The 7,851-nt window shown below is 41.9% G+C and overlaps 1 protein-coding gene across 6 annotated transcripts in view; it reads right to left on the reverse strand.

The window, feature by feature from the left end:
• Window positions 1–7,851, reverse strand: part of Pknox2 (PBX/knotted 1 homeobox 2) — a 268,744-nt gene that overhangs the window by 199,282 nt on the left and 61,611 nt on the right. The gene's annotated exons all lie outside the window — the stretch shown is intronic.

The following is a 7,851-nucleotide window of genomic DNA, read 5'->3' on the forward strand; positions in this document are numbered from 1 at the left end:
TGGCAGGCCCTGGGAGAGTGTTAAGGTTTCTCTGCCTGGGGGATTCTTAAGGAAGAAGCAGTGCCAAGGATGCACAGTGCTCTGAAGCATCCAGGGCTCTGAGTATCAGGCAAGAAAGATCAGGTCTGACAGGAGAACTCCTGAGTTACTGAAGATAGTTTTGGTTAGCCCTCTCCCACTCACTTCTATACTTGCCCTTTAACTAAGATAAGAGAAGTGTCTTGGGAATAGGTGGAATTTCAGTAGACTCAGGCATGAACACAGTGAGGTGTGCACATGGAAATAAATTGTCCCCTTTACCCAGGAGATTCTCTAGGCTAAGTCTCTTCTGTGGCTCTCTACTAATGGCTGCATGTTCACGGTCATAACTTACGCAGGTCTCTCATGAAGAAGACTGTGCCACTAGACCTTAAGTCACTGGGGAAAGGAAGCATGTTTGACGGGTCTTTATATCCCTAGAGTTTAGCTGAGCACCTCAAATTGGTTAGATTCCCATAAGTATCTGCTGAAATGTTGAACGAAGGGCAATGTTCACTCCGACCAGAATCCAATAAGAACAACCAAAGTCCAGCTCTTAGTTGGCAGCAGGCTCTAATGCGCATTCTTCTTACTTACTTCCACTGAGCACTATAAGAACTACAAACACAGAGTCTCCACAGCAGTGATTGCCAACCAGTGAGACAGGACTCCTTTGGGGTCAAACAACCCTTTCACAGTAGTCGCCTAAGACCGTCAGAAAACACAGATATTTACATTACTATTTATAACAGTGGCAAAATTCCAGTTATGAAGTGGAAACAAAAATAATTTTATGTTTCAGAGTCACCACAACACAAGGATTTTTATATTTTACTATTTTATTACACTTATATTTTTATTGAATTTATATTTTATTCAATTTTTAAAATACTTTATTATTCATAATTTATATTTTACTATTCTATATTAAAAGGTCATGGGATTAGGGAAGTTGAGAACCACTACTCTAGAGTCTATTTAATGAGGCAATGTGTTCTCTCCCTGTCCTTTGGGTCTGTCCACCCGAGACACCAACACCTTAGAGGCTATCACTGTCTTTTCATCTGCACACGGTGCAAAGCCAAGAAGGGAAGCTGCTGTGCTAGAAGAGCAGAATCCAGATTGCTGTAAAGCATTGAACAAGATAAAAATGGTGTTCTAAACTAGAATGTTCATTTCTCCATCACCACTAGCTTTTATTTCTTGCACACCAACATCATGACAACCACAAATTAAATAATTTTGAAAGTCACGGGGAAATTTACCCACAATCTCATTACTTGAAACTATCAAATTATACTTTATGTCCACATGCAAATCCATTTTCTTAATATAACTGTAGAAAATGATTTGACAAGTATATATACACAAAACCTAGCTCTTATACTAAAAAAATCAATTGCAGAACCAGAATGGATTGAACTAGCTTGAAAAACAACAACAGAAAAACCTTGGGTCATCTGAGTTCAGTGCAATCTCAGGATAAGTTCTGGATGCTGCCAGACTTGTTAAATGTGATCTTAATAGCCATACAGTGTCTTAGTTGAGGCACCCATGGTGTCCTCCTGGACTTACCTGGTCATGTTAGTTCTGAATGCTGGAATGCCCTCAGATTTTAAGAACTTTACATCAATGAGTAAAAGAGAGAGGAGAAAAGTCTAACAGTCACAAGGGCAGGCTCTGGTATCATGGTATACACGGTTCAATCCAAACTTGTCTGTGGGTAAGTTCCCAAACCTCTTTGTGCCTTAGTTTTTCATCTTTAAAATAGGACTAATTAAATCCCAAGTTCTCAGAGTGGTTGGGAGGATTGTGAAGTGCCATACAACCTAAGGTGTGTTAGAATAGTGCCCCACAGAAAACAAGCCTTCACTGAGTACCAGGTATTATTGCAATCTTCTCAGTAGGAAGAGGCTGGAAGGTAGAAGACAAAGGAGAAGAAACCGGACCTGTATCTGCCTTTTGTCCCTCTTAGTAGTACCCACTGGTGACAGAGTTGGGACACCATTGCCTAAAGCCGCCTGGCCCCTCTTCCTTAGAGTAGACATGCAAAAGAGGGACACAAAAGAGGGACTACATTATTCTAGAAGGCAGGCTCAAGACTAATCAAAGATTCTAGAGGAAGCTAGTCTTCGCATAACAAGGGATTCTCTAATAATGAGAAACACTGAGAATGAATAAGGCTTCATTCCAAACAGTGACTCATAGCCCTAAAGGAGCTTCCTGCACTAGATGAAAAGCTGTGCCAAGGAATGGTGTCCCAGATTTGGCCTTCAGTCATTAGCAAAATAAAAAAAGAACACACACACACACACACACACACACACACACACACACACACACACATTTGAGAGAGGGGGAGGAGAGGGAGAGAGTCAGAAACAGACAGAGACAGAGTGAGACAGACAGTATGTTTAAAATGGCATCTCTAATTTCTGTACACAGGTATGTGTATGGGTATAGCACATGTGTGTGTATGTATGCATGTATGCACAAATTCAGAAGCCAGGAGAGAACTTCAGGTACCTTCTTCTCTCATTCTGAATCTTATTCCTTTGAAGCAGAGTTTCCCACTGAACCTGGAGCTTGTGTTTTTGACTAGGCTAGTGGTCAGCAAGCCTTAGCATCCCCTGTCTCCACCCCCTCGTCCCCAGCACGGGGGTTACAGGCTCCTGCATGATCACAGCCTGGGAGTTATGCACGTGATGGGATCTTAACTCAGGTCATCATGGTCATACAGCCAGTGTTCCTAACCACTGAGCTGTCATAAAAGTTCTGACAATTCTTATCTTGTTAAAATGTTAATCATGCCATCTTTCAGCATCATCTCATAACAATCCAACCTACAAAAGGAGAGCAAATGTCTTACAACTAAGGGTCATTTGTTGAGTTGAATGATTAAAATATCATCCAAATCATATCCTTTCACAACAGGGCAGTTCCATATATGAACTCACAGGAATTGTGACAGTGTGCACAAGACCTGAGACAAGCATCAGCCAGACAAAATCCAAGCATGGAGAAGGGAAGAGAGACATGAAACTCCATTCCTAGCTGAGGAACTGTTGGCATTTGATAGATTCCAGGAGAAGAAGAGTCACCTTTGTGTAATGGTGTGACCCCTGAAAGAATGACCACACTCCAGGGCAGATCTCCCTCCCAAAAGAAGTAGGGTAATACAAACTGAACTCCATGGGGAAAGTAGAAAAGTGGTGGGGAGGTGAAGGTAGAGAGATGTGAGAGGTTGAGGGGTGGACATGATCAAAGCACATTGTGTTACATTCTCCAAGAATTGACACAAATATTTCAAGTCACTCTCTTTCCCCCCTCATTTCCATTTGTCATCTCTGTTTCTGTCTTCAGATATCTATTTCTCTTCATGTGTCTTTGTTTCTTTCTGTCTCTAACTTTCTTTCTTTCCTCCTTTCCTCTTAACTCTATTTATTTCTCGCTCCCCCATCTCTGCTCCTATTGAAAATCCTGCTCCTATTAAAAATCACATACTATATACTGATTATGGTTTCTCCTCCCTCCACTCCTCCCAATTCTTTCCCACCTCCCCTCTTATTCTTGTCTACCTCCTCTGTCTTTCACTAGAAAACAAACAAAAAAGGAGCTGAAGAGGTGGCTCAGTGGTGAAGAACACTTTCTGCTTTTCCAGAGGATAGGAGTTCTGTTCCCAGTACTTCTATCAGGCCTCGCAAAACAGCCTGTAACTCCAGAGGATTTAATATATTAAAAAAGAAAAAGAAAATAAACAGGCTTCTAAGGAATAATAATAAAATATAATATAATTAAATAAAACAAAACTAACACACACATACATGCATGTGTGTGTGTGTGTGTGTGTGTGTGTGTGTGTGTGTGTGTGTGTGATACACGCACATGCACAGAAGACCCATGGAGTAAAAAGAAGGAAGAAAACATTTATATATATATGTAAATAAAAGAAAAATAAGATAAAATTTTAAAAATAAGGGAAAGAAAAAAAGGAAAAGTCTTGAAATAACATTATGAGACAAGGAACATTCAAAGATGGCATTGACTTCATTTTCTGTTGGCCATCTACTGCTGGGCGTGCAGTCTACCCTTAAGAGTAGTTTGTTTCCCCAGTGAGACTCCCTTGGAGAAGATTAAATTTTTATTTACAAGCAGTTATCAATTGGAGATATCTGGGTTAGGGATGAGGGCATTCTGTTCCTATGTTTCCATTTCTCTCTCTCTCTCTCTCTCTCTCTCTCTCTCTCTCTCTCTCTCTCTTTCATACACACACACACACACACACACACTTATGCACATGCAACTTCTCCATGTTGTCCTTATCTTTTGTTTCTTACTATGCATAAAGGAAGACCCATCACGCATGCATCCATGGGATTGATATGTTGAAGCCTTCCAAAGCCAGTACTATGTGATCTCAGCAGGGAAACCCTACATCAAAGGCATGGAGCCTGCAGTAATATGACAAGAATTAGGATTTCAGGCTATCTTCTTCACTCTGAACGTGATATGGAATCATAAATGAAACTGACCATTCACATTTATAGATATGAAGGAATATACAAAATAGTAAGTAAAGGGAGTGGTTGGATGATCAGGTTTGTTTGGAAAAGAAATGAGAAGGAATAGAAGAAAGCTTCCCCAGAAGGACTTCCAGAACTTGACTTCGCATCCTTAGACAGCTGTGCAGCCAGCTGTGAGGCACACCCAGGTAAGATAGAAGAATGGAAATGATGTTGTAAACAACCATGGTCCAATACAGACAGTGCTGTAACAAGTGGTATCAGCCAGATGTGTGGATTCATGCTCTGACTTTGCAATTATCTTACTGATTGATCTTGAAGGAGAACCATTAATGACTTTTATGACTCAATTTGCTTATTAGAAAATGATGAAGTTAGGCTACGCAATCCTTAAAACAAAGTTCCCCAACATCTGATATGGTCCTGATTAGTTTCCAGGGAAAGTGCTAAATCTCTTCCTAAAGGGTCTCATATTGTAATTGTGGCTAAGAGCAAAGATTTGGGCTTCAGATATGTTGGTTTCTAGCTGAGTCCTGTTAATTTTTTGATCATAGTCTCTCTCAGTCTCAATTTTCACCTCTCTAAGAAGACGACGACACTAGAAACAACAACCGAGATAATACGCCACATTTACTGAACGACTTAGACTATATTAATAACTTAATAGGATTATCAATATTATTCAGTACCTAAAAGGGACTCTGAGTAACTGAGTGGGAAAAAGACAGGCAAATGGGTGAAGACTGGGCCATCTGTATCCATCTGACTGTCCAAAACTTTCCTGTTCTTGCCCAAGCCAGACTTTGAGATCAGATCTGTGAGACACCCTTCTCAGGTGTCAACTGTTTCCCTAGATGGTCACCTTCTCTGAAAAACTCCTGTAGCATATGAGCAAACTTTCCAAAAGGGAAGCAACTTAGTGAAACCCTGAGTTGGACAAAGCGTTCGTGAAGGATACCTATTAATTTACTTTAGTGACTTTAGATGGCACATCCATGTGCCACTATTGTAAAGTCCCTACACTGTTCCACCTGTCTGAATAATATTCTGCAGTTCTTTATATTTGCCCTACGAGATTGCTATCCAAGCACTGTAACTCCTGGCCAGCAGGTTCTATATGACATAGTAGCTGAGTGATCAAACATATCATTACTTTGCACTAAATAAACAGGACTTGAAGGTTTTACTCATTGGCATTGAGGACATTGATAACTTTCCTCTAAGTCTGGTAGATACAGATCCTACTTCCACCATCCTTGGCTTTGGGGTCACAGGCAGGGTGAGCACCAGGTTGCAAAGGGCCTGCATTTGGTCCCGGGGTCATAGTCCCTACATCTAATCTGGAGCTTGTAGTTTTAGTATAGGTATGAATCTGAAGCCCTCTATAGAATTTAGCACTGGTAGCCTAACCCTAATCACTAATCTAAACAGAAGAGGTGCTCTGAATCCCTGAACAGTGGGTGGAAGTCTATGATTTGCTCTCTGAGCCCAGAAAGCAGGCCCACATATACTGAGTCATGTGGCTCGCAGACTAGCCTAACCTTTGCAGAGTCAAACCTGTTGAAGGCCGACTTTCAGGGTGCGTTGCCCTGACCCTAGAGATGTCCTCTGAAGTGCAAAGACAACACCGAGAGCCTGCTACCTCCATCAGTCAGGGCAGCCCCTCTGCTCATACCATGTCTTATGTCTCCAGACTCACCCTTATCTTGCCTATATGCCTACCTCCTCCCTACTCCTAGAGATCCTATTGGAACATAAAATGAGATCACATTCACCCTTCTTTAAAAATATTCCAAGACTTGGTATCTATTATTTTTCTGAATTCTGAGAACACTGAAACATTTGGGAAATCTCAAGTTTTTAAAATGTTGGTTTCAGGTAAAAAGAAAAAGACTACTTAGCCACTCCAATCCTGAACGTCTACTAAATGGCATTAGGGATCAGTCACCCCTAAGATGGGCAAAGGGCCTCCTGCGTGTTGCCTAGAGAGAAAGCAGGTACCACTGAAGGATTCTTTTTGTCACAGAGCCAGGTATCTGGAGTAACTCCTGCTGCTTGTGGAGGAGTTTTGAACTTAAGGAGACAAAGTAGGGCAGGTCGGGTAGCCAGTATGTTCTCCTCTGTGCTGAAACCAAGTAGAAGCTGAAGAAGGACGGCTTGGAATGCCAATGCTGTACCTACTGCTCCACCTTCTGCTTCCTTCATTCTCAGGCAAGAGCCAGGAAGGGCTCTCTGCAGCTTTCCAGGAATGCCAATGGCCTGAGACTAGTGCTCAAGAGACTTACTCCCAGCTCCTGAGGCTCCACCCGTAGTTCTTGCCTCTCTTACCCCCCACCCCCCACCTCCTCTGTGGGGCACCCTTCCCTTTATTTCCATCCCACTCTTCCTATCAAAGCCCTAACAGCACATATTTTGTTAATTGTACAAACCTAATGGGGGAATGCATTGGCAAAAAAGGGTAATGGCCATCAGACCAGCAATAAAACAAAATTAATGGCCCATAGGAAGAAATCATGTCCACTTAATCCCAGCTCTGAAACTCTAATAGAATAATGGAATACCAGCGGAGGGTTTTTTTTTTCTCTCTATGCAGATTGCTTACACCATGTTAATCACTTGCAAAGCAGGCCACATACCACTCTGGCTCACATGACCCTCCAGGGAAAGTAGCAGACCAGAAACATTCAGTGCAAGGCTCATTACTGACATGCACCAGCGCAGTAACACCTTCCCTCCCTCCCCCAGGTGACTCAGGACAGCTAGTTCGAGGGCCATCAGGTGTGGTGGGCTGGAAAGCAAGACACAGAATGCCTAATAATAGCAGGCATTTATTGAGTGCTTACTATGTGCCAGACACTGGCTAGTTGAGTACTTTCTGTCTACTGGATTTCCGCAGATCTCATCCTCAATACTAGGAGGTAGACACTGGCCACCGTGTGAGACTTTTTACAGTTAAATGCTAATAAATTAAAACTTACAATGCCAAATTCTCTGGTCTCAATAGGCTTCATGTCAAGTGTAGAATAGCCACAAGTGGGATCAACTCATTTCTACTATGAATGGCAAAACCCATGCATACAAAAGTTATGTGGTTTAGCCAAGGTCAAATAATGGAGTGACCAACTTTAGGACTAGAATCCAGTGACAATCTTCAGTGGCCATAGGAGGGGTTGGAGTCACATCCAGGCCCATGTATGATTCCTTTAGCTATAATAGCCAAAAAGTGGAAACAACCCAGTGTCCATTGACAAAATGATAGACAAAACAAAATGTGACTGCAACAGTTTGGATCTGAAAAGTGACCCTCCCC

This window comes from Mastomys coucha, unplaced genomic scaffold (assembly GCF_008632895.1).
Source record: "Mastomys coucha isolate ucsf_1 unplaced genomic scaffold, UCSF_Mcou_1 pScaffold23, whole genome shotgun sequence".
Lineage (NCBI taxonomy): Eukaryota > Metazoa > Chordata > Mammalia > Rodentia > Muridae > Mastomys > Mastomys coucha.